Raw genomic sequence first — 23,499 nt, forward strand, 5'->3', positions numbered from 1 at the left:
TGTGTGGTAGTTTTTATTAATAGTCTCAATTTTTTATTATTTCTGTTATCTATACCTTTCACTACATGAACTCTCCTTTGCCATGTGGTGTGCTTTGGTCAATGTGAGGTTAGCACACGTGACAAAAGCAGAGGTTTAAAGTGTCCCCATGTGCTGCACTAATGAGAAGTACACACCAGTGAATCCTGCCTGTTCAAGAAAACTGGAAGACATGTGAAGTATATCTAGACTCAAACTACAGCTTGGAGCCAAGTCCAAGCTAATCCTAGACTGTCTGACTCCTAGGCCATGAGTCAATCATCAGACCATGAATTAGAATAACAATTGTTACTTTAAGCCATTGAGTTTTGTTGTGATTTGTTACTGCATTACTGTTATAATAGTTGGCTGATACAATAAAGAAATGTTAAACTGTGAGTTATTAAGTGCTATGACATATATGCATGGATAGTCTGGAGCAAAAAGGAGAGATTTCCAACCCTTTCTGATAAACTTATAGGCTTGAGAACGGGAGGCAGCTTCTAACCTATGTTTTAAAGGTGAAACCACTCTGCAAATTATGTAAATGAGGAGCATTTTGAACAGAAATAATAGCACGCAAAAAGTTAGAAAACGTGTGAAAATGCATACAAAATTCAGAGAGCATCAATATTTCTATACATCTAAAACAGACTATGCAGAATAAAGCGATACAAAATTAAACAAAAAACATAATTAGTCGAAATTTATATTATTTACTAAATTCTAAATACTTTACAAATATTCATTCATTCATTTATCAAATATGTATTGAGTATTTATTCCATGCTAAACATGTTTTTAGGGAATACAGTGGTGAATAAAGTCAATAGAAAGGGAGTAGGTCCAAAAAAAAAAAAAAAAGACAAATCAATAAATAACTTAAGCTTATGATAAATGCTAATAAAAGTGAGAAAGATTGGTTTTTGATCATATACTCCTGCAAAAAATAATAGTCTAAAACACAGTGGCTTAAACAAACTATGTTATCATTTCTTATCATTCTGTTGTTTGGGCTCAGCTGGACAGTTCTGATGCATATGATATTAGCTGGAGTCATAGTCACCTGGGAGGTTTGATAGGGTGAGAGGTCCAAGAAAGCTAATTCATCACTTTGTTGCCTTGGTAAAAACAGCTGAAAGATTGATATTATCTGGCCTACTGTGGCCATTGAGCCTTTCTCTCTTTCCATGTAGTCTCAGAGTCTTCCCTATTCTACATATCTTCTGTACACCATCCCTCTATGAAGTCTCTCTAATAAGGAAAGCAGATTTCTTACATGATGGCCCAAAAACAGAAACTCTAAGGTCTTCTTAAAATATAGTCCCAAAACTGCACAGTTTACTTCTGCCATATTTTATTGGCTAAAGTGAGACCCAGGGCCAGGCCAGATTCCATGAGAGAGGGGACAACACAAGGGCATAAATATTGGAAAGCATGGTTCACTGGAGATTATCTTTGGAGAATGGCTACCACAGCTGGGGTGAAGATACTTCCCACTGAGTGATCAGAGAGCACTCCTCTAAGGAGATAGCATCTGACCTGAGATTTGAGTGAAGGAAGAAGGAGCCAGTTATGTAGCATCCTGAGGGAAGAGCACTCAGCAAGAGGAAATGCAGTATGAAAACACAGAGATGAAAATTTTGGTGTGTCTGAAGAACAGATAGAAGTTGGAATACCAGTGTGGCTATTGTCAAAGTGAAGGAGGAGACAAGGAGATAAAAAGAATTTGGAGAGGTAGTAAGGACTAAAATCATAAAGCACTTTACAGGCCTTGGTAAAAGTTAGGAAAAGTACTATAGAAAGAATGGAAAGTTAATAAAAGGTTTGGTTTTGGTTTATTAAGTAGAGAGCTGGTATGATTTGAATATTATTTTTAAAAAAGATCAATCTACTTCTTGTATAGAATAAGAATTCTAACAAGAAAAAGAATGGAGACAGGGAAACAAGTTAGTAGGTAACTGCCATAGTCCAGGAAAAAGGTGTTCGTGATCTTGAAGGGGATTAATGAAGATAAAGAGAACTAGAGACTTTCAAGAAATATATTTTGGAAGTAAAGCCAACAGGACTTGCTGATGGATTGACATTGGAGGAGGGGTTAGAAAAAGAACATGACACTCAACTGGGTTTTTGGCTGGGTGAGTAATGTGTGCTATAAATGATGCGGATAACCCTGGGGAACTGTATTGACCTTTGGCATCCCAGCATTTTCACCCCTTTCTATGGATGGAGAGCATCCTGCCTTGGAAGTCTTGTCCTTATTAGAAGTAGACTGTGCCCAATATTTACTTTCCTGACCTCTGTCACAGTATAGGCATATGCCCTGGGATGGCTTAAACAATGTATGTGTCTCTGATTTATATCTAGTTATTTGAAGAAACTATGCAGTATCCATCCTGGAGAGCATGTTCAAATCATCAGCAGTCATATCAAGTTATGGGATGCAATTATTGTAGCAGAAGCATGCAGTGTTTGATATCAGGATAATTGACTCCATAAGTGACGTAGTCTGTCCCTAGCAGGGATAATGCAGATGTTTTCAATAGACCATCCTGTGGCATGATTTTGGACATTATAGCTGCTTAAACTCTGAGCCGAGCCATGTGCTCTAGAATTTCTATAAAGGGATGAGACATAGAATATGTTAAAACGTACTCATACAAATGGTGGAAGATCAATCCCATGAACATGCCAGGATCTTCAGTAAAGTTTCTGAGAGCTTGGTGATCTTGGTACAGCTTTGTAATATAAACTACAAGGAGAAGGACAACTTGCCATACTTTGTTCTATTTACCACTAAGAAAGAGGCACAATACTTCTTTGGTTTTAAAAAGCACCCTCTATCATAAAGCATGTTGTTTCAACCTATTTTCCAGGTGAGCAAAAGCCTTTGAGTTTTGAAAGAAACAAAGAGTGGAAGGAAGGCTTATACATGCTGTAGTGCAAGCAGCTCTACCACTTAGCCTTTATAACCCAGACAATAAAATTATCTGCAGCATCTGAATGCTTGTGGAGATGGTGACAAGTCCCATTAGGATAACATGAGAATTCTCTAAGATTTTAATCTGCTTTCAATTTTTACTAATGCAGTCATGCAGATGATGAAACCTGGCTCTCAGCAACAGGTAACATACTACATGTGCTGTCCATCTTATATTGAATGCTATCTAATCCACAAACCCATAAAGTTTAATATCCTTTACCTATTAAGTGGAAGTTTATATATGAGGTGATCTCAAGCAGTTATTGAAAGCACAGGTCAATGGCAGGAGCAGATGGCTTGTAACCACTATTGTCTACTTCTCCCATTGGCCAAATTTCTTATATCCTACAGCTTCACACAGATGTCCCTGTGACTATTTGAGATGAAAAAAAAAAAAGCCTTACAGTTGTTACTCTATAATATGTTTTTACTCAAGCAAGACAGAACTCTATGTACAGAACACTTTTATATCCCAAGTGGAGAAAATAAATGTCCCCAATGTGCAGAACTTCTGGAAGTACATCAAGATGTACCCTCTGCTTGGAATGCTAGATGGCTTGAGGTAAGGAAATACATAGATACTTGAACAATGGCTAAGATATGGCTAGAGAGTCAGACACATGAAAGGAGCAGTATTAGGACATTACTAGTAAAGAGGTTAAGGGAAGAGCTATACAACATAATATTACTCAACCATAAAAGAGAATGAAATCTTGCCATTTCTGATGACATGGATGAAACTAGAGCGTGTTATGCTAAGTGAAATAAGTCAGATAGAGAAAGACAAATACTGTATGATTGCACTTATATGTGGAATCTAAAGATGAAGACAAATGAACAAACATAACTAAACAGAAACAGAAGCATAGATACAGAGAACAAACAGGTGGTTGTCAGAGGGGAAGTGGGTGGGAAGGATGAGAGAAATAGGTGATTAACAGGGGCACACTTTCCATTACAAAATAAATGAGTCATAGTTATGAAATGTACAGTGTGGGGAATATAGTCAATAATTACGTAATATCTTTACGTAGTGACAGGTCGTAACTAGACTTACCATTGTGATCATTTTGAAATGTATAGAAATATAGAATCACTATGCTGTTTGTGTACCAGGAACTAACATAGTGTTGTAGGTCAAATATACTTCCAAAACAAACAAACAAAAAAACTAACAAACAAATAAACTCATCAAAAACAGATTAGATTTTTAGTTACCAGAGGTGGCGGTTGCAGGGAGGAGAAATTGGATGAAGGTGGTCAGAAGGTACAAACTTCCAGTTATAAAATAAATAGGTACTAGGGATGTACTGTACAACATGATAAACATAATTAACACTGCTGAAAGTTACATAGAAAAGTTGTCAAGAGAGTAAGTCCTAAGAGTTCTCATCACCAGGAAAAAATATTTATTTTGTGCTTCTTTAATTTTGTGTCTATATGAGATGATGGATGATCACTAAATGTATTATGATAATCATTTCATGATGTATGTAAGTCAGATCATTATGCTGTACACCTTAAACTTATACAGTGCTGTATGTCAATTATATCTCAATAAAACTGGAAGGAAAAGAAAAAAGAATGGATTCTGGGGCCAAACAGCCTGGGTTCAGATCACAGTTCTACCTCCTAAATATTTTATCTTTGCCAAGTTCCTTCTGCCTTAATGCTTCTATATCCAAAATGGGGATAAGAATTATACCTAAATTATGGGAGTGTTAATAAGATTAAAATACCTGTAACCTTCTCAAGAAATGTCTGTCTTATTATCTATTTACATTAATAATTAATTTAAATAAATGCATTAAAGTATCTTTAAGAGAGGAAAATAATATTGATATTATAAAATTTTATCTTACGTCCTGAAAAGTCAACTATTCCTGCTAAAACAATTTTACTAGCATAACTTTAATCACTTAATTTAACTAGAGAAAGAGAATATATGCATTAGCTCTCACTTTGTGATGGAGGAAATGTCTCTGTGAGCAGAGCTGTCCCAACAGTAGTTAGGGTTAACTCTCTTACTCTTTCTACTGCCAATAAAAAAGACAAACAGAAAAATCCCATCTGTCCATGTGACAAGTCCAAAATCAGACACCTGCGTGGCAAATATGCATAGCAATGAGTACCACTGATGCTCTATATTTAGTATAAACCATATGCTCAATGATTTACTTAAATTGAATTGGGAGGATGATCCATTATAGAAAAAGTCCACAGAGCAATTAAGGAACAACATGTTTTGCTGCTCTCATCTCATCTTCCCTCCTTTAGTCCCAGATGTTATGAGCACTACAGAGACGTTAGTCAGTTTGTTAATTTATTGTCAGGTTGTTAAGGGTTTATGAAGATTTTGACCCATTTTGCTACATTCGTTTTAGCAGAAAGATTAATTTAATTATAACTGTCTTGAGGACAAAAGGAACACAGTAGGATATCATATGTTATATTTGAATGGTTAGCGCTTTCACCAGACACTCGAAGCATTTGTGCATTCCTAATCTTTGAGTGTGTGATTTGCTTAGAGAACAGAAGAAATAAAGGGAGCTGGCAGGTATGTATATTTCCTAAGTGACGTTACCTGGTTCCTCAACTCTTATATCTCTAAAGAAAAGTCCATGAATTTCCTAGACTTCCAATAGCTCAGAGCCGCTCCACGGCATGTGGGATCTTCATGGACCGGGGCACGAACCCGTGTCTCCTGCATCAGCAGGCAGACTCTCAACCACTGTGCCACCAGAGAAGCCCTATTCAAGGGCTTTTAATCTGTGTTTTATACCTATGTTTTAAAAGTTGTCACTTAATATTTAGAAAATTTTAAAATAATTAATAAAATTCTAGCCCAGGCCATTAGTAGAGTTCTTCAAACAAAATGTGGTTCACTTTTTCAAGCTGATTTTAAGGAAAACTCATGGTGTAGTTTTTGCCCTAATTTAGCCCAATGCAAACATATGTTAATCCAGTGATGTTGCTTAGACATGGACTCCTTGAGTCAAGGTTTCCTCATCTATTAATGGGGATACTCCAGGTCTACACTAGTGGACAGGGTTATTGTATAGATTAAACAAAATAATATGTATAAAAGTAAAGTGTTTTCAATATGATAATGGGCAGTACTGTATTGAGATTACTATTTTTTCATATTTCTTCATGTCATTTCTCCAGCTATACTCCAGTTTCTACAAGGATAGAGAATATTCTATGGAAACTAATATGGTACTAATACAGAGACTTCTAATAAAATTTGGGACCTAGAAAGCACTCATTAAATACATCTTGAATTGCATTGACTTCTACTTACTTAAATACCCTATGTAAATGAAAGTTGCCAGGTACAAAATACAAAACTTAAAGAAAATAATGATCAAATCATTCAAATAGGGCTTCCCTGGTGGTGCAGTGGTTGAGAGTCTGCCTGCTGATGCAGGGGACACGGGTTCGTGCCCTGGTCCGGGAAGATCCCACATGCCACGGAGCAGCTGGGCCCGTGAGCCATGGCCACTGAGCCTGCATGTCCGGAGCCTGTGCTCTGCAACGGGAGAGGCCACAACAGTGAGAGGCCTGTGTACCACAAAAAAAAAAAAAAAAAAAAAAAAAAAAAAATCAAATAATAATGATCAAATAATTCAGGGGAAAACTATATAAATACACTAAGCCAGGGTTTCTCAAAATGTCTTCTGAAGACCAGCAGCAGCAGAATCACCTGGGAACTTGTTAGAAATCCTGCAAATCCTCAACTCCAGCTCTGACCTAGTGACTCAGAAGCTCCTGGGGTAGAGGCAAACTATCTGTTTTAACAAGCCCTACAGCTGATTCTGTTGTATGCTGAAGTGTGAGATGTCCTGCTCTAAACAATTATGGTATGTTGGAAATATTTGTTTTTGTGATTATGTAGAATCTCCTTCAGGAGTGTAGGGGTATGAGGGCCACCATCATTCCATAACAACAATTTAATTACTATATTTTAGTAAAGGAACTGCACTAAAATCCATTTGGAAAAAAAACATGAGAGAGCTTTAATCCTCTAGTGTAGGCAGCACTATCTGATAGAACTTTCTGCAATTATAGAAGTACTCTGGGGCTTCCCTGGTGGCACAGTGGTTGAGAGTCTGCCTGCCGATGCAGGGGACACGGGTTCGTTCCCTGGTCCAGGAAGATCCCACATGCTGCGGAGTGGCTGGACCCGTGAGCCATGGCCGCTGAGCCTGCGCGTCCGGAGCCTGTGCTCCGCAATGGGAGAGGCCACAACAGTGAGAGACCCGCGTACCGCAAAAAAAAAAAAAAAGTACTCTGTATCTGTGCCGTCCAATTAAAATGTGCCTAATGTGACTGTGAGAAACTTGAATTCTTAATGTTATTCCATTTTAATAATTTCAGTTTAAATAGCTGCATATGGCTGGTGGTTACCACATTGGCACAAATCTAGGGGATCTTTCTCTAATGGAGGCAGTTAGATATTGTATGAAGATCTTCAACATTAAATAAAATGGAATTTTTTAAAAAATGGCATGAAGTACAATGAGAGGGGTTAAATTCTAGAGAAACTGGCATTTGAGTTGGGCCCTGGAGAACAGGATAGAATTTCAAAAGAGAGAAATGGGAGAGATTACTAGACAGAGGCTATGACATACTAGAAAAATGCAGTGAAGTACAAGTTGCAGAAATTGCCCAAACTGGTTTGTGTGCAAAACATATGTTGTGAAATTGTGGAAAATAAGGATGGAAACTTTGCTGCACCCAGAATATGAAAGACTAAATTTGGGGGTTTATTCTCTATTCTTTAAAAAATCATGAATATTTCAGGTAAAGTAATGATGGAATTAGAAAGACGGTTAATTGCACAGGATGCATTAAGTAAAGGAAAGAAACAAGAAAAAAGCCTGGAGACCCAGTGAAATGTAATTTGGGGGCTATAAGAGTTCTCATTTAGCCATGTTTCAGTTAAATTATTATTTGAATACCTGTTATAAATCCAACATTTGCTTGTACACTAATTATCAACATTTACAAAAGTGCTATTTCAACCAGTTTCTAGATCTCCCATTCACTGCTCTAAGTTAAAATCTCCAAGTGTAGGGCCCAGGAATCCATAAAATATTCAGTAAGTCCAGTGGTGATCGTTAAGAGCACATTTTAGAACCACTGGGCAAATGATAAATAATAAGAACTTGACTTAGGTGGGTCATGTATATAGTTAAGTAAATATAAATATTACGTTATTTGGCTGCAATATTTGCTGACCTATGACTTGGATTGATTTTGCCTTACACTGATTTTCACTTCTCTATTTCTCTGTACCATCCTCATAAGATTAATGAGTTCTAAGAACCTGCTATGTGAGCTTTTAAACCTATAGGGTCACACAAAATGACATGTCAGATTAAGTCAATGAGCTCTACAATTTAGCCCAGAATTACTTTCACCTGAAATAATAAGATACTTTAGGAAAGGGAATTGGGTGTTAAACTGTTTGAATGATCACATCAGAGTGGTACATTACTATGTGGTCGGATATATCCCAAATGTTTATTCCCAGTAAGTTCACACTCCCCATTTTGCAGTGTTAGGAGTCATTATCCTATGTTCCTATTGTTGTTGGGATTGTCCTTCTTATTAGGAGAGGACTCTATGTGGAATACCTTTCTATACCAATTTCTTTGAGAGAAGGGGCCTAGGAGGGTAACATGAATGCATGTCCAGGACTCTATGATTATATTGTTAATTAAGAATATGTAATAAAAATAAGTTCCTGTATTCCTTATATACAAGGTATTTCTTGTGTAACTTGCATCCTGTTAGCTAGTAAAGCGTTTCTAACAAAGAGAAATCTTTTCTTGCATTTATATCACTTGCAGCCTGTTTAGACTCCAATTGACTAGGAGCATGCAGTTCAACTCAGAAAGGAAAAAGGAGTGGGGAAAAATTTTAAATGTGATGCTGATGGAGACAAGGTCCATTACCCCATAGGCGTTTATTTTGACTATAATTATATTTAAGATGTCATAATCACAATGCTGTTACACTAAGCCTGGAAGTTGCAGCAATTCCAATGGTGTGTCAGTGACAGCCATAATCAGAATGAAAGGAGTCACTTCTTTCTTCTCAGCCACACTGAAATGACTCGTGCTCTTCACAGTCTTCATTGCAAAGATAAGTGATTGAATTGTGAAACATGGACATTTTCCTAACTTCATTTTACCAGCGATAAATTCTATTTCCTGCATGTTGAAGTAACTTCTGTTCATATACTGCTTTTGATATGTGAAATGAGAGTAATGGACACACTTTATAAAATGAATGTACATTCCCACTTGGCTTACAGAATTCTGTTCCTCCTACCTGCTGCAATTGATGAAAATATCAACATTCATCAGGGAATTCTAAGCACTGTAAATTTCTCTGGCCTCATGGTGTGTTAAAGATTTTTCTCCCCATAATTTAATTCTGTTTACTAATTATTTGCATATAGCTGACACATCATGGAGGCTGAAAAATTGGGAATCTGCAGCCAGAAAATAATACAACAACAAACATTTACATTCCTTACGTTAAATATGTATAAAAATTTAAAGACTGCTAGGAGCTTCTTCCATTTTTAATTATAATCATGAAAGTGAAAACTGTTCAGTTTTCCTCTGAAGAGACACTTTACTATACACTGAGATAGTGGTTTTTTTAATAATGCTAGTCGACTGTTATTATTTCTTAATACAACTCCTGTTACTATGTGCAATTTTATAACTCAACTATAATGTTCATTGTGAAATAATTCACATTATTATAACAATGATGTTTTTCAAAAAGGCCCATATAAACCTGGTAAATAATAAAACAGCAAGTTGACTATGTTCTAATGGACTTTTAAATATGAGTCAATAGTGTTCTTTTCCAAGATTTTTTTTCTTTATGGTTGAAATTGCTGAGCCCTGTGAAATAGAAGAATGTTCTCCTTTCTCCCACATTCTAGCACACTACGCTTTACACACAGTCATTTTTACAGTAGCCATGTTCACACATGTAGCCACCCTCCCATCGACTCACTTCTTAAAAGTTGGGGTAAAGTTCATGTCTTAAAATGAAGCTGACATTGCACAATAACACGATAACCCATTCATTTTAAGCTGTATGCTCATGGCCATTTTATAAGAGCAATAGGATAAACTTGGCTTTGACTATAAATAAAACATAATAAGTAAATCTGACATATGAAATGAGTTGTGAGCATCATCTTGTTGCATAGCAATCAGGCAAACCTGGTAAAAAAAAAAAACTTAAAAATGATCATACCTGAAATTGCATTTACAAATAAAACTATTTTAAAATATTGTTTCCTACAATATTATAATTAGCAATGAAATATGCAAAATTAAATTTAAATACCAAGAAACCTTGAGCCAATTCATTGTGGGTGACTGTTTTCTAGGTCTCTTCTTTCCAGACCCCTAACACACTTCCCCCCCAAATTGTTGATCCAATGTCTGCTTTCTGCCTTCATTTAACCCACTTCTTCTAACTTACTAAAATCTAGTGTATGTGAGTTCTGGGGGGCTAAATCCAATAGGAATTCTGTACTCCAAGCCTGCCCAGTACTGATGTGGCAATCTTGAGAGTACAGCAACAGGGTGTGGTATATCTGGTAAACCTTGCATGAGCATTTAAGGAAGGCAGGTCACCAGGCCATTTTGTACCAGCAGGGGATGATAATGTTGGAGTTCAGAGGCCTTATACTTTATTAAGCAAGGTAGGAGGACGAGCTGTGGTTTCTGGAAAGATTAGAAAACTCAGATAAGTCTCATAAAATGACAAAAGAACAGGAGTATATTTTAAAGGCTGATATAGGAAAAAGCAGACAAAAAAGTTAGCAAGACGAAGGAGAAAATTTTGGTTCAAAGTTCTCAGGAAAATGTGATAAAATGGGCTTGATGCAAAGGTGGCAAATGTGGGATTTAAATACACTGGAGGAAGGGTAGTCTCTTCATGGACATATCTCTTTGCTAGATACTTTATAAAGTATACCAATGTTTCCAGCTTTTATGTGCCAATGGTTAATGACTACACATATTTGTAAAATATCTAGAGGTAACCATGTAATGAACAGCAGTATTAGTAGTGAGGATTGAAAAGCAAACACCTTTGATTCCTTAGGAAAATTGAAATCTTTTTTTAAAGAAACATACATGAATTAAAAGACTCAAATTTCCATTAGAGATACATTTCCTCTAGGGGATCCCTAAGCTAGTTAGTAAAACAAATGGGGACTTTAGAGCACAGGAATGCTATGCACGTGCTTTAGAAATTCAGATTCCTATCCAATAACAGTTTGCTTCTCTGAGAAAAAAGTCAGATGAATTAACCAGTCCTACTTATCTGGTGTTGCTTCTGTTGCTGCTTTCAACTGAATATAGTTCATAACTGCTTCAAAAGAAACTGAGGGAAATAGAATATGTCCTTTCTTTTTCAACATATGGACCCTACTCTTGAGTACTGGAATTGCATTTCGTATCTGGTTTGGAACTCAGTTCTTGAGAGCTGAACATAATCGTCCTTAATCCCTTTGGTTGCTTACTTATTACTTTGAAGAGTAGGGAGAAATGTGCCTCTATGGAGTTTGCTCTCCAATCTCTGCTTCTTTAAAGAGTGCAGCTGAATAATCTATATTTCAAAGAAAGATGACCTTTACTTGATTTAATGGAATCTCTCTTTCAATATCTGAAATGAGAAAGTGATTAAAACTTTGCTTGATAGGCAAGATGTATTTTAGGAATAGATAAGCATAAAGGTCAGACACTGTCAGAAAGGATTTTGACTTTTTTTAATATTTAAGTACTTCATATGAATCATGGTTTATGCATTAATAGTATTTTTTAAGTTTGATTAAAAGTCCTGAATTTTTGTATAATTCAAAATTGGTTTCCGACATAAAGATATTGAGCATGGCAGGTATATTTTTGTTGAGATTTTCATGGATACTGGATCTGTTCTCATAAGATCATATAAAAAGATAATGGTCATTTAACACACTGCTTTGGAGATTTTTAAATTCTGTTTGACATACTCCTCAATTATAATTAATTTGAATTTCAATAGCCATGTTTTAGTGTCATCTACAATTTATGGAATTTCTCTCAACAAATTAATAGGAAAAGAAATATTACATTTATCGAGGTCTTACAAGGTACTAGGTATCTATGTGCTTTACAAGTATCAATTAATTTAATACGCACCTACAGCTTTTGACCCATAGTAGAGGTTTGTTGGCAAAATGAATGAGGAGCTTTATGAAGCAGGTTGTGTTTTTATTAGCCCGATTTTATAGATGGGAACTCTGTAACATAGAGAAGTTAAACGGTTTGCCCAAGATCATGAGAGGAGTAAGTGATAGAGATGGGTTTCGATACAGGTCTTGAGCTACAGCCTAAATTCCTAACCATGATGCCCTGCCATGTGTTCTTACTATTAGTAATAGCATATAACTTATATTTGTTTAGCATCTTATGTTGTACAAAACACTTTTGCTCACCTTTTCTTTATTCCTAATTACACTGCAGAATATGTATATTTCCTTCTTTTAAAGATTTTCAACCACACTAGTTATCAGTATCTACACTTTATAGGTAAGTTCTTGGGTGATTACTTAAATGGCTATAGCATAAGATGGAATATATATAAAGTGACAGAATAAATGTGTAAAGACAAATCCTAGGAGATTTGAAAGAGAGGTTACAGTCTATTCCCGGATCAAGAAATATTTTATTGAGGAAGAGAATTGTGACGACCATTCAAGCAAGATTTTAACTGCTGAAATATCTCACACAGAGAGAATGTCAACAGTAAGACAAGAAGGCAGGTAATTTACAGTAAAGTTGTAAAACTCTTCCTGGAAGTCAACTTGCACTTACATTCAAAATACCACCAAGGTTTTCCCTACTTAAGAAACATTGTGAACTGCCCTGACATATTTCCAAGGTTGTTGATGGTGCCCAAAATCTGTGATATCATTGGCTTCCTTCATCAAGCCTTTACACTGCCCCTCATAAAATGCAGGATATTAAGATAACCCATAGTTAACCAGAAAAGGAGACCTGGTCTAATCCTTGATCTAATGTGTTTTAGTGGTGTGATGTTGGGTAAACTAATTAGCTCCTTTTAATCCATTTTCTCATTTTAAAAATGGAGATAAAAATTGTTAATATTACCTTCTTAAGAGAGTTTTCTGAGACTCAAGAATCTTGTAAATTAAAATGGATGGGCATTATAAATTATAAAATATACCCATTTCATATAAAATATTACCACAGTACAAAACATTTCCTCTATCTGCCTTTTTTCTACTCTTTTAAGTGTGTTTTTGTTACTAGAAATAAAATAAGAGCTTATTTCTATGATATATATTTGATAATATTTAATATATGAAGATGATATAAGCTAGTAATCAAGAACAAGACTTAGAAATGAGAGTAAGAAAGTCAACAAATATTTTAGATATTTAGGGGAACATTTGAAATTATAGAAAGGTAAATAACTAAAAACAAACAGAATCCTCCCTCCCCCCAAAAAACCCTAACAGTATCTGCTGGAAAGTGAACTCAAATTCAAATCAAACACTCTTTCAGGCAGATGGTTCAGAAGAGTGCTATGTGCTCCAGCTGCTGGCCAAGCCTCCCCATCCCATCACCAGGAGGGATCCCTCTTTCACTTCCCCATAACCCACAGTGCTCCAAGTTTCCCCATCACTCACTGCCTAGACACCCTAAAGGCTGACTCAGTGATGTCCTGGTCAAATCAGTCACCATGAGAAGCCTTGGATTGCTAGTTTTTCCCTCAGTTCCTAGATTTTAATCCCTTAGATGCCTATGTACAAATCCTTTTTTGGTGTGTTTCTCTACTCCTCAATAACTCCTGAAGTTTTTCGACTGTATCATCTGGAATATACAGTTATCAGCCAAGTCCCTTGAAGCTTAACAATTTACCGAAAATGGTTACCATTTTCCTCTGCCTTCTTGCTCTAATTTGGCTCTCCCTTTAGGACTTAGCTTCCTATGCAGTCCCCAAACTGTTCACTGGCTGTTTCTTTTCCCATGATTCTCCTAACAGTAAGCTTGATGGTAGGGTAGGTGTTCTTCTTGCATCTCATTCCCACTTTCACACCATTTAGCCCCTTCCCTCCCTAAAAATAACCAGTATTGAATCAAGGCATAAAGAGTATATCACCTTGAAACTGCTTGCTTCAGTCATTTGCCAACATCAAGGTCAGTCCCAATCATTCCTAGAATAGTTTAGCTAGTTTGCTGTCACGCTCTCTCATTTACTTTTACCATATTCTTGGCAATGCCAGTGCTCTCATGGATCATTCTTCCAGCACCCTGGTTTCTCAGTTCCTTCTCTTCCCTTGTCTCGTCCCCTATCCTGCCTCTCACTTCCTGAGCCAAAGTCTAGAACATCTATCATTACCAATAACTGAAGCCCCTCCACAATATCAAGTTCAAGTACCCAATTACAACTCCACTGCTTTCATCCAGATAACTCCAGATAGTACCCAGACACCAACAATTTTTGTCCCTCTGAGAATTATATTTTAATAATTATTATTCCTCTTCATGGTCTCTCACCGACTTTACACCCTCACATTACTTTTTATCAAAATTAAATTCCTTGCTCTAGCAGTGTAAACATCTTATTTTATAACCTCATTAATTTTACTTCTTTTTCATTCCTCAGATACTTGTGTAAAACAATACCCAACCTTGCTAAATATCTGCTGGTTTGGCACCTGTACATGTAACCATGCTAACTAGTCTCACTTTGAATTATTACCACTTTCTCAATTGAGCCCTTAATGATGCCTGAAACCTACACTACATTTCCCTTATCCATCCACTTACCCATGTTCCTAGACAAATATTCTCCCATTTTCTCTGCTGAAATCTTCAAAATTCTGTCTTTTCTTCTTACACACAGACTATGAACTTGTTTCTGACTTTAACAAGAAAATAAAAGCAGCCATAAGAAAACCAAAATCCATAAGCAAGCTATAATCACCCTTTCTATTTGTTTCCATGCTTCATTTTATTAATACGGATTTACTTTTTGCTTTTGTCTAAGGCCAACCCATCAACTGATGCATTATATCTCATATTCTCTCACTTAAATCCAGGCCATTGTTCCAGCAATACCAGCTCTCCCTCTATTGAATCTTTCCTATTTGTATACAATCATACTAATTTTTTCCTACATTAAAAGTTTAATAAACAAATGCCCCCCCCCCTTTTTATTTTTTTGCGGTACGCGGGCCACTGTTGTGGCCTCTCCCATTGCGGAGCACAGGCTCTGGACAAGCAGGCTCAGTGGCCATGGCTCATGGGCCCAGCCGCTCCGTGGCATGTGGGGTCTTCCCGGACCGGGGCATGAACCCACGTCCCCTGCATCAGCAGGCAGACTCTCAACCACTGCACCACCAGGGAAGCCCAACAAATCTCCCTTTTGAGTTCATACCAAATGTCACCACTCAAAGTTTCGATGTTTTCATTTACAGCAGTAATTCTCCAAAAAACATCAGAGGTCTTCACTTCCTCTGCTGCCTGAAACTCATTCCAATAAGTTTTGTCTCTAGCACACCACACTGCTCTGGTCACGAGCAACGACAACCATGACCTTGATAAATCATACTGTCAATCTCAACTCTCATCTCACTTGACATAGCCATACAATTAACACAGATGATCTGGACTCCCGTTTGTCATACTATTTCACTTAGCTTCCAGAAAAGAAAGATCCTCCATTTTCTTCCTACCTCTTAACTGCTTCTAATTCTTCCCAGTATCTTTGCAGATTCTGAATAATCTCTCCTACTTTTTAACATTGGATGACTCAAAGCTCTCAGGTCTGGACTTCTTTTGAGGTGGCTAGCTTCTTGCCTTGGGGAACTGAGAAACTTTGTCATAAGACCATAAATATTAATGCAACCTCATCTTTGTTGTCACATGCAATTATTTTTATCTATAAAGATGATAAAGTGTTGTATGTTATATGTATGTGGGAGTCAGAGAGGGGATAGTTGAAAAAATTAATTTCTGCTGTTGCAATAGCTCAACATAAATCCTGGGAAGAAAAAAACTAATTTTTTTTCCCAGGTCAAGTCTTCTTAAATAGCCAACATGTAGTAAAAAGAACGTGGGGGATACTTTGGCATACCAAGGTTTGATTCCTGTGTTTGCCAATTATTAGTATGACTTTCCAATTTTATTTTGAGATTTCTCATCAATAAAACTTGGCTAGGAAACAATACTCTAAATTTTTACAAGTGATAAAACAAGAATTTGGCTTCTATCTCTGGTCCTAAGAATTATTATTATTTTTCTTCTGATATTCAAAGACAGTCATTCCACTTAGACTCCTGACCCATTCTTTCTTTGTCATCTTTAGATCTTACACCAATATTTAGTTACTCTCTCTTCTCTCTCTTTGACTTCCTAAAATGCTTCATTTCATTACTTGACAGGCTTGCTCAAGTCTCTAGAATCCTAAAATAAAGTCATACTGGACATTCTAGCAGACTGTATATACTAGTGCCTCAATTTCAATAAGCTCTAAAATAATTTATATATTTTCCATTAAACACAGTATCTCTATTAATTTCCATGCCAATGTTCAGCATTGTTATTCAGCCAGTTATCTAGCATAGAAATTTTTTTTTTTTTTTTTTTTTTTTTTTTTTTTGCAGTACGCAGGCTTCTCACTGTTGTGGCCTCTCCCGTTGCAGAGCACAGGCTCCAGACGCGCAGGCTCAGCGGCCATGGCTCACGGGCCCAGCCGCTCCGCGGCATGTGAGATCTTCCCGGTCCGGGGCATGAACCCGTGTGCCCTGCATCGGCAGGCAGACTCTCAACCACTGCGCCACCAGGGAAGCCCTAGCATAGAAAATTATAATTGACTCCTTGACTTAATATCTTCCATATCCACCACTTCTAATTAATTACCAAGTCTTATTTATTATATCTCCTAATTTTTTCTTAAATCTGTACCCCTCCTTTTCATCTTTATTGTCACTACCATAATTCAAAACTTCATCATCCATTTCTTAGAATATGGTAATGTTCCTTCTAGTTTGATTGGTCTACCTCCTTTATTATACCCCTTCAATTCAAGTTCACATAGATACCTCAAGCTGACAATCTCAGCTCCCTGCATAAAGCAAGTCATTCCTCATTTTGTAGCACTTCTTAAACTTTTCCAACAATATACTCCTAATGGGCAAAGAAGAGTGGCTTGTCATGTACTTTAAAATTTGTGTCCTCTATTTCATGATATCTGTTTGTTATAATACAAAAAAATACTTTTTCACATCTTCTAACGTGTTTAAGGAAATCTTCTTTTCATGTGTTGGACATCTGTGTGTCTTCTTTAGAGAAATGTCTGTTTAGGTCTTCCACACATTTTTTCTTTTTTTTTTTTGCGGTATGTGGGCCTCTTGCTGTTGTGGCCTCTCCCGTTGTGGAGCACAGGCTCCGGACATGCAGGCTCAGCAGCCATGGCTCACAAGCCCAGCCACTCCACGGCACGTGAGATCCTCCCAGACCGGGACACGAATCCGTGTCCCCTGCATCGGCAGGCGGACACTCAACCACTGTGCCACCAGGGAAGCCCTATATATTTTGATGCTCAAATTGTGCCTATTTGGTTAGCTGGAACACCTTTCAGCTGGTTGCTCTATCCTTTTGATACACCCCCATCAATGATTATTTTTAATCATTTCCATATTACCTGGCACAGCAAGTTATTTCTGGGTCATTTTGTAGCTTTTCCATCCCAGACTTGGAATCAGTCATTTCTCTTGGTTTCTGACAAATTTCTTCCTAACAAGTTACTCCAAAACTTAGTGGCTTAAAGCAATACTAAACATGTATTCTCTCTCACCGTTTCTATGGGTCAGAAATTCAGGAGTGCTTGGCTATGTGTTTCTGGCTTGGGTTTCTTGTGAGGTTTCTTAGGTGTCCACTCGGCCTGCAGTAATCTGAAAGGTGAAAAGTGACACTTCTCTGAGTGTACCTTTTTGTATAATTTTGGCTATCTGAGTCAACTTTTAATATTGTACGTAGTCTTAAAATTTAAATTAAATTAACAAGATGGAAAATAAATAGGAAATGCAAAAGAAAAAAATGAATCCAACTGGATTTCAAATAAATAAAATAACCACATTGAAAATGGAGATTTTTAAAAGGAAAGGACAGGTTATATTAATTTTTTTTTTTTTTTTTTTTTTTTTTTTAGCTTTAAGAGTTTGTTCTTTTTAAAATTGGGGTATAGTTGCTTTGCTATGTTGTGTTAGTGTTTACTGTACAACAAATTGGATCAGCTATATGTATACATATATCCCCTCCCTCTTGGACCTCCCTCCCACCCACACTCCCCAACCCAGCCATCTAGGTCACCCCAGAGCACCAGGGTGAGCTCCGAGCTATACAGCAGGTTCCCACTAGCTATTTGTTTTACACATGGCAGTACACATACATCAGTCCCAATTTCCCAATTCATCCCACCCCTCCCCACCCCTCACGTCCATTCCCAATGTCTGCATCTCTATTCCTGCCCTGCAAATAGGTTCATCTGTCCCATTTTTCTAGATTCCACATAACTGCTTTAATATATGATATTTGTTTTTCTCTTTCTGACTTACCTCACTCTGTATGACAGATTCTAGGTCCACCCACATCTCTACAAATGACCCAGTTCTGTTCCTTTTTATGGCTGAGTAATATTCCATTGTATATATGTACCACATCTTAACTTTTAAATAAAGTACTTTGACTAACATTCTTATTCTAAAGAATATTTCAACGATTTTAAAAATCCTTGAACTTTTCTCAGTAAGCATGTGAATAGAAATTCTGAAACAATTTTACCTTTATTGAAGGACTTTTAAGTGAGTAAATTTATATTGAAATTCATTATTTCATCATTTCAAATATTTGTATATACACACATACTCACATACACGCACATATATATCCTATATGTTCTGGCTTTGTTCACTGAAAAACCCAGGAGCAATGATGTATCAGTACAAATGAGTACATCTAATGTCACTGATTCTTGATTCCTGTTGTAATCAGCTTCTAAGATTTAACCCAATGACACATCTCCTCCTACCATTACCCTATGCGGTTCACTCTCACACTGAATCAGGGCTTGGATGATCAAGAGACACCAGATGTGATAGTGTGTGATTTCCAAGGCTAGGTCATAAAGGATATTAATACTTTTATCTCATTTTCTTGCATATATCACTCTGGGGGAAGCCAGCCACATTATTATGAGAACACTCCAGCCAACCCAGCAAGATGCCCACACTGGAGAGCATGCTAAGGTCTCTGTCAAACAACCAGTACCAACATGCCAACCACATGAGTGGTCCATGTGGCTCCTTAAGCCCCCAGTCAAAACTTCAGGCCACTGCAGGCACAGTGGACAGCTAACTGAGAAAACTCATGAGAAGCCCTAGCCAGAAACACCCAGCCTGAATCCTTTACCCACAGAAGATGTGCGAGATAACAAATGTTTAATATTGTTTTAAGCCATTGAATGTTCAGGAGACTAGTTAGGCAACAATTGAGCACTAATAATGGTTTCTAAATACCATTACTTACTAAAAGAAATGGCAAACCCTTGGAAAAATGACTGATTCTAGGTCTGAGACAGGGATGTTTGATGATGAGACTGAAACATATTGCTTTGCCAGAAAATAAAGAAGTGCTTAAAGATGATGACAGGGTTGTGGAAAAAACTCCTAGAGGAGTCAGCTGGCAGTGTTCCAAATAAGCCCAACGGGTGCAATTTACCATCCAAGGGCAGAAATTTACTAACGGTCTTACTGAATAAGGTGACAGTCTGTGAGCCTACATTGAAAATAATCACATGCATGTCTGTATCTCTGTGAGCATAAATATATAACTAAAGAATAAATAACCTGTGAAGAAGGGAAATTCTTAATTTCAGTATAGTATCAACTAATGAATAGAGAACAGATTGTATAGTTAAATAATTACCTTTACAGCTAACAGCATACAAATTGACTTTGGAAAGAATCAGCAATACATGCTTAATCAGTAGGAGGAGGGAGTTTGATGGGGAACAAGGTATTTACATATTCTTATAGGATAGGACCTCTTCTCAAATTAGTTATTAGTTACAAAAGGAAAAATAGTAATTATGAAGTGGATAAAATGGACAACATTTTATCCAAGTGAGCAAAATTAACATCACCAATAAATTGCCAAGGAACATCCTAGGCCTCCGTCGTGATGTCCTGAGAAGGACACAGAATTACGTTAAGAATTGTGCCAGCCAAAAATTCATAACTTGAATCTAATCATGAGGAAACAGCAGACAAATCCAAACTGAGAGATAGTCTATAAAATAACTGGCTTGCATTCTTCAAGGAATCTCAATGTCAAGAAAGTCAAAGAAAGGCTGAAGAACTGTCCCAGATGAAAGAAAACTAAAGAGACAAGCAAACTTTATTCATTACACGACCTGGATGAGATCCTGCACTGAAAACAATCCTGCACAGGACATTACTGGTACGATTGAATAAATTGGAGTGTGGATTGTAGGTTAGAATAAAGTATTGTATTACTGTTAAATTTCACAAATTTATTAATTTTAAGGAGGTTATTTAAGATAATAGCCATATTCTTGTAAATGCAAATTGAAACATTAAAAGGATTAAAGGTAATGATTCCTGAAACCTACTCTTATACGTTAAAAAATGCATGCAACAAACACAGACACAGACACACACCCACACAGATACGGGATATATTGAGAGAGACAGAGACAGAGAAATCACAGAGGAAATGAGCTAATAATTGGTAAAATTGCACAAGGGAGATTTTATTCTTGTAATCTATCCAAAGCTTGAAATTATAATTCTTAGGGAAATTTTCATTCCTTTAACGTTTTATTTCAAATTAGTGCCTTTTGTGAGAGCAGAGAAAATGGTGAAAATTTAAGATATGAAGGGTAATTCAATTTTGATGGTCAGAAGGAAGAAAGAGTAGTCGACTTCTGTATAAGGACAACAAATGACAATTTCTATTAAGCAAAGACAAAATCATGGGCATGCTTGGGGCAGGAAGAAGGAGAGGACAAGCTATAATAAAGAAATTCATCCTGGAGTACAAATGATTAGAAGAGTGATTCAGGATTTATCTAGGCAATGATAAGCAAGTTATAACTTTGTCCTTGTTTGTATCAATTTTGATTTTCTGCTACACTTGGAAATTTTTGTAGTGCTATGAATTCTGCCTAATCATATATGGAAAAGTAATATTCTATTTTTCTAATTGGATCTAATTATGTAAATTTCAATTTTTTTAATCCAATTCAGAATTTCTCAGTAAATTGAAGTTTCTCCCTTTTCCCCTGTTCTTTTTTTCCCTAGATGTGATCTAAATAAATAGGAGTGAGGTGTGGGGTGACCTAAATAAGGGTGAGGGTATGAGAGGAATGACATAGGCAAAATTAAGAAGGTAAGTCAGATTTTCTTTCTTTATAAATCTTTGGTTTAGAGCAGCATCTTTTCTTATCTCTTCAGGCTTTATGCCCACATCCCCCACTGCTGAGCTGCCACTGTCTTCCTCACTCCCCCAAACATTCATGACATTGACATTTCTTTATGAACACAAGCCAGTTATTTTGTAGGCTACTAGGCCAATGAAGTGACTCTTCCTCTTCATCAGATATAAGGCCTCTCCAGTTCAACTGGCCCACTCTTAGCTTTCTTTAACATTTTTAAAGATATGGGACATTATAATAATTTGTTGTACCCCACAGAGTCATCAGAGGTTGGGGAAATGGGTATATCTGACACTTTTTGAACAAACACATTTGTCCTCTATTGTAACTCTTCTTTGTTGATGCCCTAGGGGAAAGTGGAAGCCTTTATCTATGACACCACTGTCCACTTTATTTCCTCTTTTATGTGATCTTTGCAGGGATCTGCCTAGATTATTTCTTTTTCTGGGAAAATAGGCTCTTATATAATCAACCTATACCTCCCACACCCCCAGCACCAAGACACGCACACATGCTCACATGTGCAAACTTTTTTTTTTAAAGCATAAACTATGCTCTGAATCCACCAAACTCTTAACCTGTGGATTAAACAAATCAGTTTCTTTCTAAAAATCTTACCTCTTGAAAATCTCAAATCACCTGACTTATTACATATTTATTGCTGCTTAAGATACTCAGTGACTTCTTTTTTCCTCTGGTTATCTTGTGTGCTTTCTTTCCTAGAGAAAATAAAACGCTTTAGGCATGGCAGCCATTGATCTAGTGAAGAGTAGGAAAGAAAGTATTAGAAATAGCAACAGCAGAATGACTTTAATGTTGCCAGAGTTTTATCCCATTTTTCAAATTATAATGTAGTTAATGTTTAATCCATCAATGTATTTATACACCCCTACTTTGTGCCAGGCAATATATAAGGCACATTTGGATGGCTAAACCATAGTTTCTGTCCTCTTGGTATCCATGATAAATACAGACGGAAAGTATATTCATAGGAGTTCAAAGGATGGACCTTAAATGCGTCTCAGTTGGGGTGCAGCTTAGGAGTGACTTCTAGAGGAATTCTGATACTCTGGACTTCAGACAAGACTGTGCCAGAGCAGCCACTGCCCCCTAAGCAGGGCTTGTGCATTCTGGAAGTTTTTTATAATCTGTAAGATATATGGCTTCAGAGTTTGTTTCATCAACCTACCTCTGACCACTACTGAACAGCAGTGATAGAAACACAGACACTAGAAATACAATCCTTTACTATAACTTGTCTGGCAACATTGAAACAATATTCATCATAGCACAACTCTACTAAGCTGCACATGTGAAGAAAATAGAAGACAGCAGGACACCCAACTGCTGCTGTAAAGTGAGCTGAAATGGGGGTAATCACAAGCAGAGAGGGCAGAAACATGTTAAGGACTCATAGAAGCACAGCCTCAAGCAATGTAGCATAACTGAATATATGAGAAGGAGCATGCTGCTGAAGGAATGAAAGAAGAAACTTGCTCTTAAAAACTGATCTCTGGGGCTTCCCTGGTGGCGCAGTGGTTGAGAATCTGCCTGCTAATGCAGGGGACACGGGTTCGAGCCCTGGTCTGGGAGGATCCCACATGCCACGGGGCAACTAGGCCCGTGAGCCACAACTACTGAGCCTGCGTGTCCGGAGCCTGTGCTCCACAACAAGAGAGGCCGCGATAGTGAGAGGCCCGCGCACTGCGATGAAGAGTAGCCCCCGCTTGCCACAACTAGAGAAAGCCCTCGTACAGAAACGAAGACTCAACACAGCAAAAATAAATTAATTAATTAATAAACTCCTACCCCCAACATCTAAAAAAAAAAAAAAAAAAAAAAACTGATCTCTGATGAAACAAGACAGTGTCATGCACCTATATGCAGCTCTGTTAATTTTTGGTTTTAAATAACAAAGATTA

The sequence above is a fragment of the Hyperoodon ampullatus genome (genome assembly GCF_949752795.1).
Source record: "Hyperoodon ampullatus genome assembly, chromosome: 1".
Lineage (NCBI taxonomy): Eukaryota > Metazoa > Chordata > Mammalia > Artiodactyla > Ziphiidae > Hyperoodon > Hyperoodon ampullatus.